Below are 27043 nucleotides of genomic sequence, written 5' to 3' on the forward strand. Positions count from 1 at the left end.
ACAGACTGGTCTAGGCAAATTTTGTGTCCATGTGCAAAATATTATTACTATCTGCATCTCTAGATATTGCATTGATTAACGTCTGCAGTGTTTATGAATACACAGACTTATCACACATTTCTTCTCCAGGCTTTTTGTGCCCTCAGGTTCAGGATAATTTCCTAGAATAACTGTTATTTTCAGCAGTGGTCCATCACAATTTTAGCATAAAAGAAAGTGAGATCAGATAAGCACGGGAGCCTTTTTTTGATTTCGTGCACCTGCAGAGCAGAGCTATAATTTAATTACTTAGCTAACAGTGGTCGCATTCTCTAACATTTAAGAAAGCCTTTCACTGGGCTTACATCATTTTTGGTTAGTATCTGTACAGACTGGATCTAAAATGAATTGTTATACTGTAGCCTTTTATGCTGACAATTCTTTAAATATATGATGTAGCTACATTATAATGTGGAAGTGCACGGCAATGGTAATTATTTATTTCAGAAATATGTATGTATATTTATTGGCTTATTTGTAATTTAAATTGAAGATATGGTATAAAAGTTTCTCAAAATATATAACCAACTTAAAAGTGGATAAAAAGAGTGAAGTTCTGTGAGTCAAGGATTATTCCATACATGCATCCATCCTTTCTCTCTTTCCATCCGTCCTCCCTTACTTTCTTTTTCTGTCTATCTATCCTACATTCCTTTTTTCTTTCTATCCACACGTCCTCTCTTCCTTCCTTTATTTCTATCCATACATCCTTCCTTCCTTTCTTTCTTTCTATCCACACATCCTCCCTTTCTTTTTATCTACACTTTCTTTTTTTCTTTCTTTCTTTCTCTCTTTCTTTCTTTCTTTCTTTCTTTCTTTCTTTCTTTCTTTCTTTCTTTCTTTCTTTCTTTCTTTCTTTCTTTCTTTCTTTCTTTCTTTCTTTCTTTCTTTCTTTCTTTCTTTCCATTCATCCATCTTCCCTTCCTTCTCTTTTTCTATCCTTCCTTTTCTAACCTTCCTTCCTCCTTTCCTTCCTTTTTTCTATCTCTCTTTCCCTCCTTCCCTTTTTATACTTTCTACCTTTCGTTATGCCTTTCTTCCCTCCTTCCTTTTTTATTTCCTTCCTTTCTTCCTTCCTTTTTTCTGTCCTTCCTCCTTTCCTTTTTCTGTCCTTCTTTCCTTCATTTTTTCTGTCCTTAATTTTTTCCTTTTTTCTATCTTCCCTTCTTTCCTTTTTTCTATCCTTCCTTTTTGATCCTTCCTTCCTTTATTGCTCCTACCTGTTTCTGTCCTTCCTTCCTTGCTTTTTCTATCCTGCCTTCCTTTTTCTATCCTCTCTAAAAGTAAGGATCCTTTTTATTCATCATTCCTCCTTCCTTTTTGCTATCCTTCCCTTTTCGGTCGTACTTTCCTTTTTTTCTATACTTAATTTCCTTATTCTTGTTATGTTATCCTTTTTCATTCCTTCGTTCCTTCCTTCCTTTCTTTCTTTATTTTTCTTTTTTTTCTTTCTTTCTTCTATCATTTTTTAGCTTTCCTTTTTCTATCCTTTTTCTGTCCCTCATTTTTTCTATCCTTCCTTCTCTCCCTTTTTCTATCCTTCCTTCTCTCCTTTTTCCATTTGTTTTTCTTTCTTCATTCTATCCTTTTATTTTTCCAGCCTTTTTTATTTCCTTCTTTCCTTTTTCCTATCCTTCATTTCTTCCTTTCCCTTTTCTAGCTTTCCTTTTTTCATTCTTTCTTTCCTTTTTCTGTCCTTTCCTTCCTTCCTTCCTTCCTTCCTTCCCTCCCTCCTTTTTCTATCCTTGTTTTTTCTTCCTTCTATCCTTTTATTTTTCCAGCCTTCCTTTTTTCCTATCCTTCCTTCCTTCTATCCCCTTTTCTAGCTTTCCTTTTTTTCTTTGTTCTAACTTTCCTTTTTTCTGTCCTTCCTTCCTTCCCTTCTTCCTTCCTTTTCCCTATCCTTTTTTCTTTCTTTCCTTCCTTCATTTTTATGCTTCCTTTCTCCCTTCCTTCCTTTTTTTCTTCTTTTTTCCTGCCTTGCTTACTTCAATAATATTTAAAGCAATATTTTAAATATTTAATATTTTATTCTCAATGTTTGTTGAATTTAATCCCAGCTAAATTGATTGCAGGTGCTTCACTGTGCATAATGACTACATTCACAGTACACCATAGCCTCTTAGTTCTTTGCTTAATTATAGAAGATTAGGCATATACAAATATTTTATATCGTGTCCTCATATTTATGCAAGGATAATAGCAGTAACATTAACCAGCTTTTTCATACTCTTTCAAGCACAGATATAAATGTGTTGCTTTTATTATATATCTTTTTACTTCACACTTCACATAACCTGTTGCCAGTTCTTTCACACTTTTTTATTGTAGCATAAAAAGACAATGTGCACATGTACAGACATAGAGACAAACACACAACTCTAATATTTTAACAAAAAAAAAAAAAGAACAAACTGAAATTAAACTTTTAATATTATTATTCACACCACACTCTATCCATGTTGGTAGTTTTTCACACACTTTTTTTTATTGTAGCATATGTAATGTGGCTCAGAGCGACATGATCAGCTGGACCGAATGTTCAGGTGTAAGAGTTTCCACATGGAGCAGATGGCAGACTTTAAATGTAGGATTTGTCTATTTCTAATTGCAGTTGTATTTGCTGCTGTTAATTGCTCATGAAAATGTATAAAGCGAATGTCAAATGCAGTCTACAGCACTCTTCATTGAGAGGCTAATGACAGTCCTCTTCTGTGAATCTCATCTTTTGTCATTTATGAAATAATTTTTCTTGTCACATAAGGAGCTCACTATTTTCTCTGCTTTTAATTCTTAGCAGCATAAAGAGAGTACAAGTCATTTTACCAAAAGTAAGAGGAGACTAAAAGGTGTCTTTCTACAAGAAATCAAATAGTTCATTCTCTTGTTGGTGACCCAGTTTGCCCTTGTAACATTAAAAAATGGTTATATAATCAGTCTAGTGAGTGTTTTCATTAAGGAATTGTTAGTCAGGAATTGTTATTAGCATAAATATTGGAAGGCACGTTTACTGTAGGAAGTTTCTCGAATGACAGGAAAATTCTGACCTTGTAGCTTAGTCAACTTTAATTACAAGAAATAAGAAATTCTTTTCATAAATAAAAGTTCGTATGGAGAAACACCTAACAAATTGGTTTAAAAGAGCAAACCAAAGTACAAAGATTATAATTTTATTAGTTCAAGTAAAACAAAAAAAAAAAAAAAAACAATGTGTTAGTGCACAATGCACACAAAGATCATGTAGCCATTTCACCCTGCTGCCCAAGACCAGTTACTCACTGAAGCTAAGCAGGCCTGAGCCTGGTACCCAGTAGGGGGCACTCAACCTGTGGTCTGTGTAAGTCTTAACGCCCCAGTATAGTGAAGGGGACACTATACTGTCAGTGAGCACTGTCTTTCGGATGAGATGTTAAATCGAGGTACTGACTCTCTGTGGTCATTAAAAATCCCATGGCACTTCTCGTAAAGCATAAGGGCGTAAATTTCTTCCATCAATCCTTACCCATTATGACCTCCCAACCATCCCCATCTACCGACTTGGCTCTATCACTATCTCTCCACGCCACCAATCGCTGGTGTGTGGTGAGCTCACTGGCGTTGTTGTCCTGTGGCTGCCATTGAATCATGCAAGTGAATGGTGCACACTTGTGGTGTTGTGGAGAGACCCTCTCATGATTGTGAAGCACTTTGGATGTATGGCCATACATGTTAAATGTGCTAAAGTGTATAAATACACATTTCATGTGCATACTTTCATGTGCATTTCATGTACATAAGCAAGACCAAAACCTAAAAAATAACCTTTGATGATACAACTAACATGAATTAAATAATTTTTACGATAAATATAATAATTGTTATTATAACGAATGTCAAATTTGGTGGCAAAGCACAAACTGCGTAAGCCCCCCTGCAGAAGGGAAGAAAATGAAGCATAGTTTTCAAAACAAAAACATGTATAATGCAATACTTATTACAATGCTTAGTACAATGTCATGTAGCCTGCTATAGCTTATTTTGTGTTTAAAGAGTTGACTGCTATAATCGTTATTATTTTTATTATTTTATTGTTATTACAAATGGGAATACAATTAAAACAGGTCTTTATTTATTTATTTATATTTAAAGTACCCATAAAAATATGAAACAATCCAATTAGTGTTTCACCTTTTAAAAAAATGTACATGATTTCTCTTACATCAAGCTTTTTTCTGCACAAAGTTCACAATGTTTGAAATCTGATATGAGCGCAGGCTTTTAGTGCTGAGAATAGCTAATTTGGCTCCTGGCTCATTGTGGTCAAACCACTTGATTCAATGAATCAAAGTCAAACTAAAACGTGCCGGCACACAATGAATTATTCTGTCATTAACAGCAAAAAGAGTTCAAAATAGGCTACTCTTTTAATTTTGGTCATACAGATGTGAAATGCAAAGTTAAAAAGGGAAAGTTGTGACGTGGCCAAGTATGGTGACCTGTGCTCAGAATTTGAGCTTGGCATTTAACCCATAAAAGTGCACACACAGTAGTGACCACACACACACACACACACACACACACACAAAAAGCAGTGGGCAGCCATTGCTTCAGTGCTCAGGGAGCAGTTTTGGAATCAGTGCCTTGTTCGAGGGACTCACCTAAGTCATGGTATTGAGGATGGCGAGAGAGATCCTGGTTATTCAATCCCACCCTGTGACCTTCTGACCAAAAGTCCAACTCTGTCACACAGATCTTATTTCAAAATTGGTTTTATTTAGAGATTTTTGGGCCAATATTAGTAAGCGATAACTCTTTAGATTTGGAGGCAAATAATCTCTCTCTCTCTCTCTCTCTCTCTCTCTCTCTCTCTCTCTCTCTCTCTCTCTCTCTCTCTCTCTCTCTCTCTCTCTCTCTCTCTCTCTCTCTCTCTCTCTCTATATATATATATATATATATATATATATATGCTGATATTGGTTCATAAAAGTTTAAACTTATGAACTAAATAGCAAAAAAAAATAAATAAATCAGCAATCAAAAAAAAAAAAAAAAAAAAAGCAATAATTTCAATATATATGCCAACATATTGTGCATCCCTAGTTTTATATATTATGTTTTTAAGGGGAACCTATTGTTTGTGTGGGGTTTAATTAACTAAACAATTTTTTTTGGTCATTAAGTCAAAAAAAAACTTTTATTCAGTTAATTATATAACTGTTTAGATCCATCGTTCACTTGTGCGAATAATATCCACACGGACTGATGTTTCTTCTTGACTTGGCTCACAAAAAAATAAAATAAAAAAATAGGGTTATCAAATTCAACACGCTTTAAATGATAATAAAACCTTTTTTAAAAACCGCAAATTCATTTAAGTAGAATAATCTAATACAAACTTATCTGCGCTTTTATCTGTAATTGTGTGCTTTGTTCACACATGCCAGCATAACAGCAGTTTACTAGTAATTACACCATGCTCATACTAGAAAACTGGTAGTACTGATTTACAGTTAGTAAAAAAATATTAAGAGAAATATATTAATTAGCTTTAACATTAGTATCCCTTATCAAACGGGCAGGCTAGTGGCACACTATACATGAATACTTAATTTTTACCTACTTTAAACTCAAGTCAACTTTATTTGACTTAAAACTTAACGTTTCCTTTGATTTTGCTTTGCATCTTGGATACATCCTATACATATTTTAAGTCATTTAGTTGTAATATTGTTATCTTATTCATTCATCCAGACTGTACAGTGTAAATATGGACATTTGAATATGTTGTGACTTTAATTACTGATTAAATTGCAGTGTTGATAGCATGTCTGTTATCAGCATTCTCTTGGCACGCTCCCTCTTTCTGTCTCTCTCTTTCTTTGCATGAGAGGACACTCACAACTGATCCTCTGTTTGCTGCTTCACAATAGGTACCAGCGTTTTTGGAGACAGTACAAGCCTCTTTCTCTTCTTTCCAACCTTCACCCTGCAGTCAGTGCTTGTCCTAGATTTATTGTGCTCTCTCTCTCTCTCTCTCTCTCTCTCTCTCTCTCTCTCTCTCTCTCTCTCTCTCTCTCTCTCTCTGTCTTTCTTTCTCTGTGTACCCTCCTCTCTCATCCTAAGCGTTCCACTGAAATCTATTCTTCAGCATCATTTTCATCTCCAAACCGAGTCAAGCTACAGTACTGAACCAAGCTGCACATTTTGCATTTAGATGATTTCTGTTTGTGCGCCCGCACGCCTGAAGCCATTGCCACTTGTCACAGAATTTGCCATTTTTGAGTGCTTGACCACAATGGTGTTTTATTTTTTCGGTTTGCACGAATGTGTCACTTTGCCTGTGATATCATGCTGCTGTTGAAAATTAGATACACAGAATATTGATTTCAACAAAATCTGCTGACCGTCTAAAATCTGGTGTATACAGTTTTGACTACATTTTATTTTATATTTTTAGATGAACTTTAAGAAATGCAAGTCAATTTAGTTTGCCATAATCTGAAGTATTGCATAATTTAAGAGTGTAGTGGTATAGAAAATTTTTTATATTCGTCTAGGGCTGTACATTGTATTATTTTCAGCATCAATCAATGTTGAGTTGGGATTATTGTTGAGTTGTCATTGTGAAGTTTAAATATAATAGTAATTTAGGCATTTTTATTTTTTCATTTGATTGTATTTTTAAGGCTCGTGACTACAATTTCAAGTGAATTTGTAGCTTTAACAAAGATTAATTGTATTATTTTTTTATACAAAGAAGACTATACACTACCTGACAAGTCTTGTTGTCAATCCCAATTGTAAGGGCAACAAATACTGACTTGACTTCTAGTTGATCATTTAGAAAAGTGGCAGAAGGTAGATGTTTACTGATGAATTATCGGTTGAACTGCATCCCAATCATCACACATACTGCAGAAGACCTATTGGAATCTGCAAGGCGCCAATATTCTTACAGAAATCAGTCGAGTTTGGTGAAGGAAAAATCATGGTTTGGGGTTACATTCAGTGTGGGGGTGTGCGAGAGATCTGCAGAGTGGATGGCAACATCAACACCCTGAGGTATCAAGACGTTTGTGCTGCCAATTACATTACAAACCATAGGAAAATGATTTAGCAGAATAACACTATTTTTTTTATTCTTCAGCCTCCACATCAAAGTTCCTGAAAGCAATGAAGGTCAATGTGCTCCAGGATTGGCCAGTCCAGTCACCAGACATGAAAATTATTGAGCATGTCTGGGGTAAGATGGAGGAGGCATTAAATATGAATCCAACAAATCTTGATGAACACTGGGAGTCCTGCAAGAACGCTTTCTTTGCCATTCCTGATGACTTTATTTATAAGGTATTTGAGTCATTGCAGAGATGTATGGATATAATCGTCTAAGCTCATGGGAGACATACACAATATTAATTCTTATCATATTATAAAATATATTTAAAAAAATAAAAACATATGACATTTCAATGTCAGTTTTTTTTCTAATATCATGCAGCCCTAATTCTGTCCACTTTTTTGTACGGTTTCAAATTATGGGTTGCATTTACAGTTTGGACAACTTCCATTAAAAACAACTGTTGCGAATCATTTTAAATAACTAGCGTCCACTACAAATAATTCAATTCTGTAGTGAAAGCTGAGTTAGAGGTACATTTTGGCTTTGTATTTTATTATCCAAGCACATCTGTGTCCAAAGATCTTTTGAGTTTGCAATTTTAAATTTTTTTCTCCAGATTATTTTTTCTTTGTATTGCCTGCAGTACAGTGATATTCAATGTACATCAGTTATATTGCTGCAGAGGAACTCATCTTGAGATTTCGAACCTTGAGGTGATAGTGACACCTAATTGTTTACCATTATAAAAAAAGTACTGCTGATTGTTTACGGTTTTAAAAAAAGTTACTCACATACCTAATGTTCAGTATGAAATTTTGCATGGCTTTACTGAAACCTGTTTCATTCACAGTTCATTGTGTCATTTTTTTTTCTCCTTAGTGGGAGAAAATGTTTTTGTTTCATTTATTTTATTAAACAGAAGTTTACAGAACATATTTTGCATTTGCCTTTTAGATAAATTTAAAATATTATATATTAAAATATATTCAAAAATCACACTTTTGCCATAATTATATGTAGCTTACATGATGGATAAAAAAAATGTTTGACTTATTGTAATTTATTTAAAAATACATTATTTGATTGGAATACCGCTTTGTGTTGGGACAACATGGATGAATTGTGTGGAACCCTGCATTTTTTACTGTGTATGGCCAAAAAAATAAATAATAATAACTTTCAGATCTTCTATGCCCCAAATATTTTGTGGGTGAACTCACCCTTCAATGTGGATTCCAGGACGTGACAGGATTGATCAGCTGGTCAAAGCTGTCAGTTCTGTGATGTTCATCATACAGTGCGTCAAAACACACTAGATATGAGACAGTCCATGTTGAGTTCTCTCTCTCTCTGCTGTTGTATTGTACAAGCTGACAGTGAGAACAGAAAGCAGGTTGCACTGAGCTTTACATCATATGGAAACCTTTGAGATCTGTTGCCTTTTCACAGAAATCAAACTCTAAAAAGTCTGATTCTGTAGATTTATTTCACAAAATGGCAAAGCAAGAGAGTCAAATGCCAAGCGGAGAGCTAAGACACAAAAATAGCAGAACTCTGACCCGAGACCTCAGCTGTCTTTGGTCAAGCGAGTATTGAGGTCACTTCATTATCCGTCCTCCTCCAGTGTTGCAGCTTTTCCAGACCTAATTTATGCCATTTAATCGCTTTTGCTCTCTTTCTGTTATAATATTACATAAATCATTATAAAAGAAGTCAACATAATGGTCTTTTGCAGGTTTTGATCTCACTCCATGTAATTAAGTCTAGAAAGAGCGGGCATTGTTATTGATAGGACCATCAGTGTCTAGCCCTGATGATTTAATGATGATGACTTTATTATTACTATTATTTATTTTTTTAGTTAAGCAAAATGAATTCAAACCCTCACTCCCTTTCTCTTCTATTTATCAGGGGTCGCCACAGTGAATGAACTGCCAATTACTCTGGCATGGTTTACCAACAGATGCCTTTTCTGCACTCTAGTGTAGGGCTGGGCGATATGGCAAGAATGCCGTCTCGATAAAAAAAATTCCGTATTGAACGACAACTATATATGTTTTGATATGAGTTGTTAATGCTTCCAGATTTAAAAGAGCACCCCAACAATGACTGAAGCTACAAAAATGAGATGGTCGATACATTTTCGGGGGCCTAAAATTCGATACATCTCTTATACGATAATGAGTCTTTATTTGTCACAACACATGCAGCAAAACTAGACTCCTCCGACCATGCGCAAACATCACACATTTTAGTAGCATAGCGAAATAGGAAATAAAATGCATTGGAGTAAATAAAGTAGTCCTTAAAGAAGGGCAATATCAACACACTTTTAGATTCTCATTGTTGTACATTTTTTGTTGTGTGATTGGACTTTTTCACTCTATATTGATCTAAAAGCCAGAGTTTATCACTGTTATTGACAAATTTTATCGCAATTCGATATTATATTGTTTATCGCCCTATGCTAGTGTCTCTTTACTTTTCTTTCCTGCCATTGACGAGATATCTCATCAATTAAAGGACAGATTTACCCCACCGTTGACTTTCTTTTTTTAACTGCAATTTGTGTTCTGTGTGTTACAGTAAATATAGCTCTAGCACATGTCCATTTTTCTCTGTTTTTTGTGTATGTGTGTAGCGATAATGCATGGACACTAGGGCTGCACGGTATTGGGAGAAAATAATATTGCTATATTAAGGTTTTTTTAGCAATTCATTTTGCGATAAATACAATTTTACCAGATTTGAAAATATTTAGTTTTATTAAAATTCATAACATTTGGCCAAATTAACACATAATGATCAAATTACAAGCAAAGTTAATTACAAAAGAGCAAATACGCAAATAAATAAACGGTAATTTTCCAATTTTTATCAGAAGTTGTGTTGTATTCAGACACACAGCTTGAATAATTATTTATTATTATTATATTTTTCTGTGAGTCAGACTCCTCTACTATAGAAAAGGTTACTGGTTGTGATTCATGATCTGGGAAATTACCATTTCCCACTTGTGCCCTTGAGAAAGGCCTGTAGGTTGCTCTAGGGGTTTTGTCCCTGGAAAAAAAAAAAAAAAAAAGCTACTGTCACCTTGAATAAGACAGCATCTGCTTAACGACACATTTGATGCATGTCTCTTCCCATTAAGGAAACCAGTATTATATCATTTAAACCATCCGGTGCTGTCAAGTGGCATTGCACAATTGAGATTCAGCTAATTTAGTTCCTAAATCCCCAGATGTAGCTCCATTGTAAATAACATTGCAAAGACATTGTCTAACCAACCCACCACTGGGCGTTTCATTGACCCGCTCACCGTGCATATGTTCCCCATGCAGCCGGAATTAGTCATCTGTATTTGCTCTAGCAAGACAGCAGAGCGTTTCCCCATAAATACCAGTGTAGCACCCAAGGGTGAGTGTTAATGGACCGCAGTTAACAAGGTTTCGCCAGCACCATTTCTTCAAGATTGTTAGGAAAGATCACTGGACCTTGCCCATATTGAGAGCTCTCCGTTTATCTTAGAAGGCCAGACTTCATGCTCTGAAATGGACCTAATGATATGCACTTCTCACAACTTTAGGCCTAATACTTTAGCCGATATACCTGAATTATATAATAGCAGTTCAATATGCTGAACATAAGCCATATGACTTTCAACAAAAATCTATACTTTTAAGGTTGATGTGTGTTGCTTAGATGCAAAAACAGTTTCTTCTAACCTGGCTTAATGTATGGAGTAAATAGTAAGCTATTGGAATGAATGGATTTCTCTGAAAAGTGTAAACATTAGGCTCTATGGTGCTTTCAAAACCATTTCTCTGCATGAGCTCCTGGAAATGTCAACTTTATCTCAGAGGATGCCTGAACTACCTGTTCGGATACTCATCATTAAATGTGTTTACGTGCACTTCAAGGTTTGATGTCACTTGGGCTGAAACATGTATTAGTTGATTTAAAATGTCATGTAAACACTTAGTTTAACCATGGGATGTTTAAATGGTATGTGTACATTCTCTAGTATTTTCTGTTTAAAGGTGTCATTGAATGCACAGATACAGCATGCTGTTCTCTGATATTTCAATAGAAGGTGTGGTTTAGATAAGTGCAGCAATTCTCAAGAAATGTCTGTTTACACTCGTAGGAATTGGGCCTAGAATAAAATGTTCTGTTTTTACATATGCTGAATAAGCTAGTAATTTGGGATGCATGATATTGGATTTTAGCCAATATCTTGGGCCAGACAAAATCTGCTTACATATTTTATTTCTGCGAAGATTTTTGTAAAAAAATCTGCAAGTTATGCTGAATGATTTTAGGTTTATCATAACTAAAAGGTTAATATATGAAATAAAAAAAGCTTTTTAACTTTATGTAAAAGTTTACAATACAAATCCATCTAGATCCACTTATTTGGTAAACAAAGCAAGTCTCTAAATATATTAGATTTACTAAAAGACTGAAAGTATTACTTTACAAAGTGTATTGTAAATATATCAAATGAACATTATCATATTCGTCTATAATATTACAGAAATTTATTTTAAAATGGAAAAAATATAAATTTACACACACGTAAATAAATAGACTCGATGTGCTAAAAATCTGTGGAAATCTGCAAATTTCTGTGCACGCAAATTCCGTGTTGGCTTACCGATATCCGATATGCTGATGATTTTAACTAATTGATATTAACAACTAATTTGGAATAAACACCACTGTCATAATGGATCCTTTATCACTTATTTTAAAAAGTAAGTTGATGCTTGTGCATAATCAATGCTCCTGTATCGGCAAAGCACATCTGCATAATTTTTACATATCAGCTGATGCAATAATAATTTATATGCTGATGTCAGCCGATTACGATAATATTGTGCATCCCTGATCAGTCTTACTCATTTTTTGATTAGCTGCAATGAGATAAGATGTTGCCTGTTGGATCAAAACCTGGTTGCATTATCTGAGAACTCTATAATGCCTGTCTCGTTTTCAAAGTTGGAGTCAAAGCAAAATATCATTGTTTGTAATATCAACAGCAAGCATTGTGGCCAATTTCAAACTCTGCTAGGGGTGTGCTTATTAGAGATGCCCAGAGTAACTTTGTTCGCTTGCTCGTTTGCTTGCCTGGTTGTTTGTTCACTTGCTTGTTCGCTCACTCGCTCAATCACTCGATTTTTTTTTTTGCTCATTTGTTTGCATGTTTGTTTGTTCACTTGCTCGTTCATTTGATTGTTTGTTTGTTTGTTCGTTCGTTCGTTCGTTCATTCGTTCATTTGTTCATTTATTCATTTGTTCGCTTGCTTGCTCTTTTTTTTTCGTCCACTTGTATTTTGCCTAGTGGACTTTCTATGTGCTGGTCTGAATTAGGCCAGTAAGGGATACATTAATAAGAATCCAAGCGTCATTTTTTGTCTAAGTGATTTATTGGATCATTCACACAAACACTTCATTCAAAATGGCTGATTCATTTGAAAACAAAGAAATTGTCTGTCTTCATTTGATTTACAATATCTCAGCAGTGTGTGTACAGTGTGCTTGTACTACAGTACTGACATAATTTGTCACACACACACTACACATACTCTCATGTACATGTAGAGATGTAAAGTATTTTTTGGGCTCAATGCTCACTCTATACACACACACACACACACACACACACACACACACACACACACACACACACACACACACACACACACACACACAAACTTTTGCTGCTTGTTTAAACTACTTAACTTAATTTGTGTTATAACAACATGAAGCATTTGTGTGGAACCCTGCAATTTTACAGTGTATTTGAGTATATATGAGCAGACATTTGGACTAAAAGGTTGTTTCGTGAATGGTTAGATTATTTTTACCACTTCTTCGTGAATGCATAAGAGACTCATATTGTGTAGTACTGTGTATATTACAGTACTACAAGTTTACTGTGTGCATTGATGACCATGTTCTTCAGCCGCCATCATTAAAGACCCAGGACAAACCCTGAATGTTATTTGATCTAAGATTGACTTTTTGCATTGCTGCACAAAACATATTTAATCCAGATATTAGATTACGCATTGTGTCATCGATGCTCAACCTGACTGTAGCTCGACTACTCAAAAAACATGATGTAGACTCCCTTGCTCACAGCAGCTTTAAATATTACTCCAAGGTAATTGACATCTTATATCAAGCCTCATAAACTAGCAGCATGTGTGCCAAATCCACCCCGTCAATCATTTGTGCTGGCCTTCTGATCAAGATGAAGTTTCAGAGCACTCGTTATATAAATGTCAGCAATTCCACAGCACTCAGTATACATCAGTAGTCTACACTCCAAAGTGGGCTGCAGAGCGTGTTTAAATGTTTCATTTTTGGCCAAAGTTCATAGTTAAGTAATTTCATTCAATTGAAATTATTCATTAAACTGAATTTAGACTTTTTTTAACCCTACTCGTTAGGGTTGGTCGATGTCGACTAATTTGGCATCGTACCATGTCTGATATGAAACATTGCAATGGGCGATGGCATCGTTGTCATTGGCGGCGGTGAATAATTAATTAATTCAAAACTAATGAATCATTCGTAGCCTACCGTTTTAACTACCTGATCCTCATGGTCTTTGTTTTACCAATAAACAAATAAATAAATAAAGATAAGTTACACACACAATTACCACCTGTCAATCACTTTTTCCGTGGGGCTCGTGAGTAGGCAGAGTGATCTGTGTCGTTATAATGGCGTCGACAATCTTGGTTGGTAAAAAAGGTGCACAAGCAACAGGAACCAGCCAACATTATCTGAGGTTTTTCACTAGAATTACTAAGTACAAGCGTGAGAGTGAAAGATTGAACCAGTCTACTGACCCGCTGACTGCTTGGACCCACTGTCTCGAGCGCATGACAGTGTGTATGTGTGTGTGGTCACGTGACGTGCATTTTCAATGGTAGTGTGGAAATAGGGCTGCTCAGAAATGCTAGGTGAAACGCCAGAGTGGATGTGGATCGTTTTCGTTCCAAAATGCCATTTAAAAAACTAAGACCTATTAGTGTAAACAGGGCCTGAGTGTGTACTTTTCGCGAGCAGATTGCCAAAAGGGGCGGGGCGGAGGATCGTGATGCCGGCTCAGCATTGTGGTGTCTGTCGGCCATCTATGATGGACGATGGCATCGTCTTTTCGGCCCAACTCTACTACCCGTATCCCAACTTAAAGCCCCATAAGACTAAGACTCAACTTTATTATCCTGTTTAGGGAAACTAAAATTACAGCAAGGTGCCATAACACAGGTGAAGTTCCATGTACAAATTACCAAATTTTTACCATAAAACATACAATAAATGAATATTTAAATGCATGTTCCTCCCAGCTTGACTCGTTTAATGACCTAATGGCCACCATTATAAAATGATTTATATGAATGTTTGTCCTGAATATGGGAACTCTAAAATTATGTGCTGATGGCAGCAGCTGAAACAGAATACAGTGGGTGATCCAGCGTGCCTAAGATACCCTGAGCTGAAGTTTGGTTAAAACTGATAACCTTGCCTGCCACCTTCACAAAGCTACTCAACAACTTCTTATTTGACAGACTTAGATTAGTGTACCAAGTTACAATGCAGAAAGGTAAAACAGATTTAATAAATTGTTTATAAAACAGTGTCATCATAGAGGTACAAACCTATGAAACATCAAAAAGGTTTCACACTAATTGGGGAGTAGTTACAGAAGTTTTACGGGAGAAATAACTAAATGGGACGGTGACGGGAGATGGGTCTGAAATACGGAAGACTCCCGGGAGTAGTTGCGGCTGGAATAGTTGACAGTTCATTCCGCTGTGGCGACCCCTGATAAATAAGGGACTAAGCCGAAGGAAATGAATGAATGAAACTGCATAAGCATCATTTTGTGATTTGCATAGTATGTTCAGACTCTAGACAATCACAAATACACTTGACAACCAAAACTGGGTTTATAAAATGTTTAGAAAAATTAAATGTTTGTTATTGAAAAGAAAAAATTACCCAAAATTATTAAATCAATAAAAACTTTTTTTTTTAAATGTCATTCTCCATAATTTGTATGTGATACAGTATGTGATCTGTGTATGTGTGTAAATAATATCACAGAATCAAATTTTTTTTTGTAGGAGACTTTAATTTACTTAATTTATGTATTTCACACATTTTTACCTTTAAGTAGGGCACCAGTATAATTATGATTATGCTTTTCATAATTATGGATTGTATATATATATAATGTAATTCATTCATTCGTTCATTCACAAATTTTTCTTCGGCTTATTCCCTTATTTATCCACAGCGGAATGAACCACCAACTATTCCAACATATGTTTTACGCAGTGGATGGCCTTCCAGCCACAACCCTGTACTGGGAAAATGTAATAATTTTACTTAGAATTGTTTAAATATGTGTTTTTTTTATGTAGGTAAAACTTAGCTAAAATAAAAAAAGATATTTTAAATTAGCTGTATACAGTAGGTAATCCTGGATTTTATTGTATATTTTTACTTTAAAAGCCTTTATTTTCATTGTGATTCCTGCAGTGGCGCAGTAGGTAGAGCTGTTGCCTCACAGCAAGAAGGTCGCTGGGTTGCTGGTTCGAGCCTCGGCTCAGTTGGAGTTTCTGAGTGGAGTTTGCATGTTCTCCCTGTGTTCGCGTGGGTTTCCTCCGGGTGCTCCGGTCTACCCCACAGTCCAAAGACATGCGGTGCAGGTGAATTGGGTAGGCTAAATTGTCTGTAGTGAATGAGTGTGTGTGTGGGTGGATGTTTCCCAGAGATGTGTTGCGGCTGGAAAGGCATACACTGCGTAAAAACTTGCTGGATAAGTCAGTAGTTCATTCCGCTGTGGCGACCCTGGATTAATAAAGGGACTAAGCCGACAAGAAAATGAATAAATGAATGAAAATGTTAATAATGTAAAACATAATTAAAAATGGATTTAGATTTTAATGTGTTTTAATTACAGCATCCAGAATCTGGTAATTACTCTGAATTTTTTTTTTTTAATAAATAAGTGCATTTTCATGAAGCGCTCTGCCCTATATGCTGGAATAAAAAAAGGAATAATAGATTAATAGAATAACAGATGGCGTAGTACAACTTGAAAATAGGACAAAAAAATACTTGTTACTTTTGTCTGTTGCTAGAAGAGCACAAATTGCAAGAGTCATACAGCGTGATGGAACATTACCGTCTTTAGAAACCCTCTGCACTTTACCTGGATTCACAAAGCTCTTGGTATTCAAGTGTACTGCTCCCACACAATAAGAAGTGCCTAGATCTTCCTTTTTTGAGCTTAGAAATGTCATGTAGAATCAGAGGGTCGGTGCGTGTGCTGTGTGGAGCTGTCTGCTGATTCAAGCCTTGGTAGAAGCATGGCTTGATTCCTCCAGGGAGACTCATAGCAAACACACGGAGAGCGCTATGCAAAATCACCCTTCTTTAGGCATCTGATAGAAGTGTGTTTTTTTGTTGTTGTTGTTGGAGTCTATTTATTTTGGCAGATTTTTTTTTATTAGTGTCTGAGTGAAGTGACAGTTGATTGAAAAGAGCACTCTTCTGACAAAAGCATAATTATTTGTCTCCCGTGAAAGCTGTCAGTCTCTTGCTCTTGTCCAGGAGCTCAGGGATCAAAGGAGTCAGCAAATATATTCCTTTTGAAAAGCTGAAGATTTTTGACACCTTTTCCCACTTTTCTTCTTTATAGGGTCTGCTGAATATTGTTTGAATTTCACATGTGAATATATGTATTTTTCCCCTAAGCTTTACAAAATAAGTCTAATTAACAGCTTAAAAAGAAAAAAAACTAATATATGTATGTTACATCCTTCCTTCCATTCTTCGCCCATCCATCTGTCCATCCAGTCATCCATCTTTCTGCCTATCTGTCCATCCAGCCATCCATCCTTCTGCCCATCTATTCATCCATCCATCCGCCCATCCATCTTACTGGCCATACATTCTTCTGCCCATCCATCTATCTGCCCAACCATCTATCTGCCCAACCATTCATCCATCCATCCGCTCAAACTGTCCGTCGGTCCATCCGTCGGTCCATCCGTCGGTCCATCCGTCGGTCCGTCCGTCGGTCCGTCCGTCGGTCCGTCCGTCGGTCCGTCCGTCGGTCCGTCCGTCCGTCCGTCCGTCCGTCCGTCGGTCCGTCCGTCCGTCCGTCGGTCCGTCCGTCCGTCCGTCCGTCCGTCCGTCCGTCCGTCCGTCCCTCCCTCCATCCATCCATCCATCCATCCATCCATCCATCCATCCATCCATCCATCCATCCATCCTTCCATCCTTCCATCCTTCCATCCTTCCTTCCTTCCTTCCTTCCTTCCTTCCTTCCTTCCTTCCTTCCTTCCTCTTTATTAGAAGTCAGATTAACTACTATGTATGTACTTTAATTAATCATTTGCTACAGCGCCCTTAAGTACTTTATTTTACATACATTTTATTTTATTACTTGTATGTAATTGCAATTGTAAAATGTAATCTGTAATTGCATTTATAACACTGTTGACCCATCCCGTACACCTAAACCTACCCATGCCACCAAATCAGTCCATAATCCTACTCATATCCCAGCCTAGTAGACTCATAAGTCTTCTGCAATATAATTCAAACCTAACGCATTATATGTATATAGTAAAATAAAGTATAAAAAAATATATATTTTTTTTGATTGTGACGCTCAATAATATTAGCTTGCATATTGTTGAAACAGCAGTTGCATTAAAATCACATAACTCAGTTTATTTGGATAATTGTACCCCTTAATACCTTATTAAATAAACCACAATTAAGCCAATTAAGTCTAACATACCAGACTTATGCTAACGTACATATTTTTCTTATCACTGTAAAAAATGCATTGTTGTCATGCAGTGTTGTCCAAACACAAATCGATGAAGTTGACTTAATTGTTTTTACAAATTTAAGTGGATTGGATTTAAAGCAAATAAGTTTAAATAAAAAACTCAAGAATTGGGTTGGTTCAGCTCATTTTAAAGAAATAGTTTGAACAAGTAGCAAAAATCATTATGATGACTGTATTTCATTGTTTAGTAGCATGTGGGAATTTTCATTTCGTTACTTCAGTATATAAAAATGTGTACTTGAAATAAAGTGAGTGCATACTGTACATAAGACTAATTGCATTCTGTTTGATCCAGCATTCAGTGAAAAATAGGGCTGCGTTTAGAGCAGCTCAGCGCTTTCTTTGTTTATTGAAAATCTGTCTAACCCGGAGGAATCAGTGCCAGAATACTTTTGTGACAAACCACTTTTTGGTCTGGGGAGATGGCTGTTTGTCTTCACTGTCTTGCAGAGAGCAGACTACAGTTAAAGCAAGCTTTTCCTTCAAAACTGTCATTGTGTTTGTCCACTATTGTAAGTGGATTAAACTCTTGTAAACAAAACCCTGCAATTATATTAATGCAATCATGGTCATATTTTGTAACTTAATTTAAATAAATTACTTGAGTTACTATTAGGAGTCTGTGCTCACATCCGCAACATGAACATTAGGTGTACAAATGGTCGGAAACGAAAGGAAATATTTAGCATTTGAAGCACACAAAAACAGGGACAACAGATAGGCCTATCTTATTTTGTTTTGTTTGTGGTATGACTTTTTGATGTGTTCCTTTTTACTTTACTAGGTTTCTGTTTAGTTTTGTATTTTACTTTGCTTTTTTGTTATTTATTGTATAGTTTTATTGTATTGGATGTCTTGTTTTGTGTTTAGTTTTGTTGTGGCAAGACTTTTATTTTGTGTTGAGCTTTGTTTAACTTTTTTATAAGATTTAATTTTTGTGGTTAGGTTTGAGTGTTGTTCTGTTGTATTTGTTTTTAGTTTTTTTTTTAGCTTTGTTGTTTCTGTGTTGTTTTTAGTTTGAGTTTTAATGCATTATTTTTAGTTTGATGTTTTTTGTGTTGTTTTTGTATTAGTTTTTCTTTCTTTCTTTCTTTCTTTCTTTCTTTCTTTCTTTCTTTCTTTCTTTCTTTCTTTCTTTCTTTCTTTCTTTCTTTCTTTCTTTCTTTCTTTCTTTCTTTCTTTATTTATTTATTTGTTTGTTTTGATACTTGCTTTGCTTTTTTAAAGAAATTACTTTTGTTGTGGATTCAGTTTCGTTTTGTAGTCCACTTTTTTATTCTATTATATTTTTACTCCTTGTTTTGTGTTTTTTTATGGTATGACTTGCGTTGAGTGAAAAAAAAAAAAACTTTTTTTTTTTTTGCTTTTTTTTGTAGGCTTTTCATTTGTGTGAGTTTGTGAGTGTTGTTGTTTTCTGTTGTATTAATTTTTGTCTAGTTTTGTTTTTGCTTGACTTTTTGATGCTGCTTTGTTTTTCTAAGCCATTTATTTTTATTTTATTTATTTATGTTTTGTTTTACTTAGTTTGTTTTCGACACTGTGATGCACTTTTGAGTTTTACTTTTTATTGTTTTGTACTCATCACGGCATTGATCAGGGGTGCGTTTCCTAAAAAACGACGTTCAGTAACTTGTGACTGAACAACCATAGTAGAAAAGAATTGGTGAAAGAACAATGTAGTGATGAGTGTTTCCCAAAACCGTAGTTGCTTTGCCACAGATCCATTGTTTGAACCACGTTAGATATAATGTAAAATGTCCCTAATGATGCTCTTAATGGGCTGGAGTAACTACTTCTTTAGAGAAAAACCTTAAGTTTTGTGCAAATTCTATTGTTTTACACGCACACACATTTTTTAAATCCAATATTGATTTTGATAAAAACATGCGCTCGTTTTTTTGTTTTTTTTTTCAATTTATTTATTTATTTATTTATTTATTTATTTATTTATTTGTTTTTTTTTATCATTCAAACACTGCATAAAAGGAAGGACCATGTCATATGACATAGAGATACATTTCTTAATTAATAGACTACTATAAATTAAAGCCATTAACCTATTCTATACATTTTTGATTTAACAAGCTTTGGAGACGTAACTTAAATTCCTCTTTTAAATAATAGGCCACCTATAGCTTTCGTCACGGCTGCATTCAAAATGTCATAAACCATTTCAAAGTGCGGTACAAAGAGTGCATAATTGTCAAAATGAAGATTGATAAAACTGAAGTGTAACAAAATACTTGCGTGCAAATTGGACGTAAAAGTTTACTTTAATCATTCCAAGTTTAATTGTTGCAACATTCGAAATGTATAGGACATAGGGGGGATAACTGGGAATAGAACAAGCCAGGAACTAGGCTTCTAACTACAGCTCTAGAGGTATACTTGCAAGCGCACAAGCTTGCGACGCAGTTCATTGAAACGATGGATTTGGGAACTACTCAATCAACGAACTATGCTTGTAACGATGAAACTTGCGACCTTAGTTGCCTAACAATAGTTTTCGGAAATGCACCCAAGAACTAAAATCCCCCCACTTTTTTGTAAATACACAGCATGTATACATAACCATTTTATTTTGACTAATTTAGGCACAGTTAATGCCACACCATCCTTCAGTTTAATTCCCACATGTCCCTGAAATGTGGATCAAGACTCATCCCCACCATCCTCTTTTACCTTAAGTACCCCAGGGCTTTTTATTCCTCCAGAACTGTTTGTAATGCTGACTCACTAGCAGACACCGTCGGACATGATATTTTGCGATGTGCAGCAGTGGCCCCCTCTTTCATTTTTTGCATTTTAAAGAGCTCCACAATCCCATTGGATCATGGGCAAATATAACCATAGAGAAGCATTGTTCATGTAGTATAGAAGAAAGACTTTTGTCAAATCCCTTCGAGCTCTTATGTATGCTTTGTATTCTTAATGTCGGTCAATATATTCTTTTAGCTTTAGTCTAATAGTACAAAGGAGTGGAATATTTTGACGCATTTAGATTCAAACCTACTCCAAAAGTGGCTCACGTAAAGTCTTGTTTTGAACTCGGGAGCTGTTAAAGGGCAGTGGATAACGGGATCGGGCGAACACACATTGATCGAAGTGTGTTGATGAGTAGCCCCTTCAGGTTTAATACCCCAGCCTCACCTCCATCTATTAGATCTCATCATATTTAACGGCGGGTGGTCCATATGTCTCTCAGCACTGCAGGCTGTTGCTGTGTCAGTGCCAGTGTCAATGATGAGGGCCGCAAACCCATTAGCCTGTCATTGACTGGGCCGTTTAGTCAAGGGGAGCGATTGGGTACTACATGTATCTATCCATGCATGATGTAATGAGCTCCCTCTGAGTCTCTGCCAGACGTATGTCCTTTGCTGAGGGGTTTTGGTTTTGCTGGTCATGCTAGGGTGGATTTTTGCTGTAACTATTGCAGACATTAAAGGCTTACTGATACTTCTGCGTTGAGTGATCACCGTAACCTACAGTGAATGCATTGCAAGTAGTCGTGCATTTATACTTCTGTGTTCTGTTTGTGTTGCTCTGCATCTAGTGTGAACGCAGCATTATAGTCAGAGGAAGCATCAAGCGTGAGGGATTTACATGTTGGGTCGATGCAAAGATGCGAATAGACATCCTGCTGCACAATATATACGGATGGCGCAGTTTGTTTTGTTTTGAGTGTTTTGCGCGTTTGACGCACGAATCGCTCGAGTTAGAAAATCTAAACTTTAGCGAACATTCGTGCAGCGTTAACCAATCAGGAGCTAACTGTCTGTCTGTCTGTCTGTCTGTCTGTCTGTCTGTCTATTTGTCTGTCTGTCCATCTATCTATCTACCCATCCATCCATCCGTCCATCTATCTATCTATCTATCTATCTATCTATCTATCTATCTATCTATCTATCTATCTATCTATCTATCCATCCATCCGTCCGTCCGTCCGTCCGTCCGTCCGTCCGTCCGTCCGTCCGTCCGTCCGTCCGTCCGTCCGTCCGTCCGTCCGTCCGTCCGTCCGTCCGTCCGTCCGTCCGTCCGTCCGTCCGTCCGTCCGTCCGTCCGTCCGTCCGTCCGTCCGTCCGTCCGTCCGTCCGTCCGTCCGTCCGTCCGTCCGTCCGTCCGTCCGTCCGTCCGTCCGTCCGTCCGTCCGTCCGTCCGTCCGTCCGTCCGTCCGTCCGTCCGTCCGTCCGTCCGTCCGTCCGTCCGTCCGTCCGTCCGTCCGTCCGTCCGTCCGTCCGTCCGTCCGTCCGTCCGTCCGTCCGTCCGTCCGTCCGTCCGTCCGTCCGTCCGTCCGTCCGTCCGTCCGTCCGTCCGTCCGTCCGTCCGTCCGTCCGTCCGTCCATCCATCCATCCATCCATCCATCCATCCATCCATCCGTCCATCCATCCATCCATTTCTCTGTCCATCTACCCATCTATCTATCTGACCGTCCGTCCGTCCAGCTATCTACCCATCCATCCGTCTATCTATCTATCTATCTATCTACCTATCTATCTGTCCATCTATCTATCTATCTGTCTATCTATCTGTCCGTCCGTCCGTCCGTCCGTCCGTCCGTCCGTCCGTCCGTCCGTCCGTCCGTCCGTCCGTCCGTCCGTCCGTCCGTCCGTCCGTCCATCCATCTACCCATCTATCTATCTGACCGTCCGTCCGTCCGTCCGTCCAGCTATCTACCCATCCATCCGTCTATCTATCTATCTATCTATCTATCTATCTGTCTATCTATCTGTCTGTCTGTCCGTCCGTCCGTCCGTCCGTCCGTCCGTCCGTCCGTCCGTCCGTCCGTCCGTCCGTCCGTCCGTCCGTCCGTCCGTCCATCTACCCATCCATCTGTCCCTCCCTCCCTCCGTCCGTCCGTCCGTCCGTCCGTCCGTCCATCTATCTACCCATCCATCTGTCCCTCCCTCCCTCCGTCCGTCCGTCCGTCCATCTATCTATCTACCCATCCATCTGTCCCTCCCTCCCTCCGTCCGTCCGTCCGTCCATCTATCTATCTACCCATCCATCCATCTTTCTATCTACCCATCCATCCGTCTATCCATCTACCCATCCATCCGTCTATCCATCTATCTATCTACCCATCCATCCGTCTATCCATCTATCTATCTCTGTCCGTCCGTCTGTCCGTCCGTCGTTCTATCGTTCTATCTTTGAATTTTGTATGTGGGAGCTGCTTTCCCTTTGTGCAAACTGTGCATGAGTCAACTTTCTACAAAAAATAATATATTTTAAAATAAAGAAAGTCAAGTTTCAAACAAGTGAATGGTGAGCAAGTGATGACTGAATATTTGGGTGTACTACCTCTGTAAGGGGTTGTATTATGTATAAAAAAGAGACCCTTCCCATGTCATATTGAGTGCTAAATCAGAATGGCTTCCATATGCTTGCAGGAATACAATGTTTACTAAAACAGATTTACTACATTTCCCTTTTCATGTTATCTGAAATGCTCCAGGGATTCGATTTCTCCACTTAATCAAGTCTGATTTATGTTACTATTACTTTATATCTAAACAATGGCGGACTCAGCAAATAACTGTTCTTCATTATGAATTAAAACTGCAAAACCACTTCCCTTTTCTGCCATTGGTTTGGGGGGGAAATGTAATTTCAGCTCAAATCCATTTTGTTGCCGTGACAGCCGTCACTACAGTAATATCTTCAAGTGACAGTTTTTAAAAGGATTAACTGATGTTGAAATCATTCTCATGATACAGCCGTTGCTGATAACCATTGACATGAATACACTTTTCAGAGAATTTATCTAAAGCGACTGACATTGCATTCAAGCTATATGTTTTCTTGTGTTTCTTTTTTAAATGTATTCATACATGGGTCAAAGATGAGTTCCATTAAGGGGTCTTAATGAAATGAAATTCGCAAAACTTTTGTTTTTTAACTCATATTCATTAATATTTTCTTCTTTATTGTTTCAATTTTTCTGTAAATCTGACAGTCAAAATATTGGTAAACATCGGTTTACATTGGTTTACATCTTTGTAAAACACCATTTTATGTAAAACATAATTTTAACATGAAATATACATTCTGACCTGGATTTAAGTTTGTGGATACACACCCCAACAAATTGATAAAGATATGTTGATAAAACCAGTAAAACCTTGTGGTCTGATTGATTGTTGCAATGTATAATAAATATAAATACATATTTATAAAACGATAATCAATTTGTATGTTGGGATTGCACAGTGATCCTTAAATTGTCCTTAATCTAACTTTTATTAAAAAACAAACAAAAAAAAAAACACCATATTAATTATTAGGACTGATAATGATTTAAAGTGTATTGTATACTTATGGGTATGGGGATCAATGACCAACAGCAATTACATCAATATTCAAATTAAATATGTTTTAAGTATGTCCCTCAACTTGCCATCAGTCGCCCAAAACTGCTTTGTCCCAAATGTGTATGTGTGGGTCAGACTTTGTGTGCAGGTGTGTACATTTCCGACTTTCGAATTGCGTGTTTCAGCCAAGCCCCTTCATCTCACCACAGTATGTCCAACAGTAAGTGCACTACTGTATATTATAGCCTTGTCTGGGTCATTTAGCAGCCATTCTCGACCTAGCGTCCGCTATTCTTTGAAATAATGTCTTTTCTTTTTCTTTCGTCTTGCTTTTCATCATCAGTTTTTTTTTCTTTTGTGTTAATTCTCTGGGTTTTGTTACTACTTTTATGTACCACTGCATAGCTTCTCATTCATTTCACTTCTTCACAGTTGGACTTCACTCAGTAAAGCACATATTCTTATCAACAAACTCAATGGAGCATGGGGGTTGTAGTCTGTAGAGTCACATTGGAATTACTTATGTTGCATAGCTTATATAAAATTATTAAAACATTGCTAAAAAGAACATTATACGTAAAACAAAATGTAAAAGTTATGGTAAACAAGGACAACTGTAGATGCGAGAACTTTATAGTTAAAACTATGTAGAAAACATAAAAAAGAAAAATCAAAAATTCACAGTAAACTACTGTATTTTGTTCATTTATAGTCTTAAGCTAATGTTTTGATGTACCAAGATCTACCAACTCTATCTCACAGCAATTCATAACTTATTGATTTAGCGACTAATTTGTATGAGTTCGTACAATCTCCTTTGTGCAATTTAGTACGATTTGCTCCTTCCCCATTGACGGTTGGGTTTAAGGGAAGCTGAATTCGTATTCGTATTACTGAATTTGTATCAATTAGCCTCTAAACTGACAAACCTTTCCCAAAATGTTTCCTCATGAGATCAGGCTGGATCTACACATTGCACATTTGTTACTAAAACGCAACCAAAAGCAAATTTTTATAAACCAATAATTATCTCAAACAGCTTTTCCACTAGCTGAGGAACAAACTAAAGTAATGCAATAAACTATATTCATCAACATTAGATGTAATATAAAGCTCTAATGTACATAAATGATTAGGAAAAAAATAAAATAAAAACAAAAAATAAAAATAAAAACATAGTGATGTCAATTAATAAATAATAAAAAATCTAAAGTGAAGTCTCATGCAGGGAGTTCTGGGTAAGTCAATTTATCGCACTCTGTACATGTTAAAGAAACTTATTGTTACTTACCTGAATTAGTAACAGTAACCAGAACTGTTACCTACAAAATTTTAATGTAGCATTTGTATTTTTCTTACAGTTAAAATACAAGGTGTTTACAAGGTAAAAAAAAAAAAAAAAATTTGAACATAAACATTGGGTGAGTAAGTTACATTGTAACCCTGTGTCCTAACAACAAGCTACGTGATGAGATTTGCAGTGATAAGCTATTGGGCTGTTTTTTACCAGACAAAACATGACAGAAAATTAAATAAAGCCGTTCAGAAGCACAGAATAGTGCACTCGCTGCACTCCAACGAAATAAGGTTTATAATCTAAATAATACAAATTAAACCTTTAGTACTTAACTGTAATACTATTAAATGCACATGCTGAAACACTGATATTTGTTGGCTTGCACTGAGTCACTGTTCTAAAGTTCAATTTCAAATGGTTAATTTTATTTTCAAAATCTGAGGTTGCTGCTGCTTTCAGGATATGGCAATATATGTCATGTAAAACTGCATTCAAACTATTATTAGCATTTAACACTGAATAAAGTACATGAGGTGTACCTGAGGTGATCATTGTCATTTAATCCTGCTGTCCATATGCAAGAAATAGAAGATGTTTCCAAAGTATACATTTCAGGTGTTGGTTAGAAGAAAAAACTCTTTTTAATATGGAAAATATTCCTTTTATTACGTGCCGTTGATTTTATTTAGAACACAATTTAAATCAGCCTTTAGGCTTGGTAGTCATTAGGTAGGGTTTATGTCTTTAATCTGGCAATCTACACTGTGTTTGTGTTTTCAAATAGGAGTGCAATACCTAGTTCAACCACTGGGTGTCAAACATACATACAACAGAAGCGATTGCACATCATGTGAGGAAAGTGATGTGATCAGCAGTAAATCTCTTCAGAAGCCAGATTTGACTATCTCATTGTGATCTACATGCAATATTTTGTGTAGTTTGGCAGAGAACTATAACTTTGTGTAGTAAACACTGCTGCAGATGAACACAGGTGCTGGAGATTCATTGCTGATAATAGATCGCATGTGATTTATTATTTAGCACACGTTTCTAAGCAATATTCCAAAATGCATGTACAAATAGGAGGGTGGAGAGTGGCTGCAGCTATCAGTTATTTTAATAATCGATTTATCTACCACTATAATCGATCAATTTAAATAATAAGCTTTTTTCAATTTTAGGATATGACTGGTATGCAACAGAGCAGTAGAAAGTCTATAAAAGCCAATCACAGATACACACATGCATATAACAATTTGCAGCTACTGTACTATATTCTGACTTTAAAAAAATATATATATTTTTTTTTTTGTTTCACCCAAAATTACATTTACTAATGATATAATTACAGCATAAAATAAAACCAAGCTGTATATTGCTTAATTAAAATAAATAACAAGCAAAT

General features: G+C 36.5%; 2 protein-coding genes and 1 long non-coding RNA gene across 14 annotated transcripts in view; 2 read left to right on the forward strand and 1 right to left on the reverse strand.

Moving 5' to 3' along the window:
- The window catches only part of tmem132e (transmembrane protein 132E), a 1079249-nt gene that overhangs the window by 515361 nt on the left and 536845 nt on the right, over positions 1-27043 (forward strand). The window lies entirely within an intron of this gene.
- The window catches only part of LOC147844446 (uncharacterized), a 528585-nt gene that overhangs the window by 311647 nt on the left and 189895 nt on the right, over positions 1-27043 (reverse strand). The gene's annotated exons all lie outside the window — the stretch shown is intronic.
- On the forward strand, positions 12579-16950 carry LOC147844447 (uncharacterized). The gene is made up of 3 exons (XR_015492184.1): positions 12579-14147; positions 14405-14958; positions 15990-16950. It is a non-coding gene; the product is annotated as an uncharacterized LOC147844447 (long non-coding RNA).

The sequence above is a fragment of the Danio rerio genome, chromosome 5 (genome assembly GCF_052040795.2).
Source record: "Danio rerio strain M-AB ecotype USA chromosome 5, GRCz13ab, whole genome shotgun sequence".
Classification (NCBI taxonomy): Eukaryota; Metazoa; Chordata; class Actinopteri; order Cypriniformes; family Danionidae; genus Danio; species Danio rerio.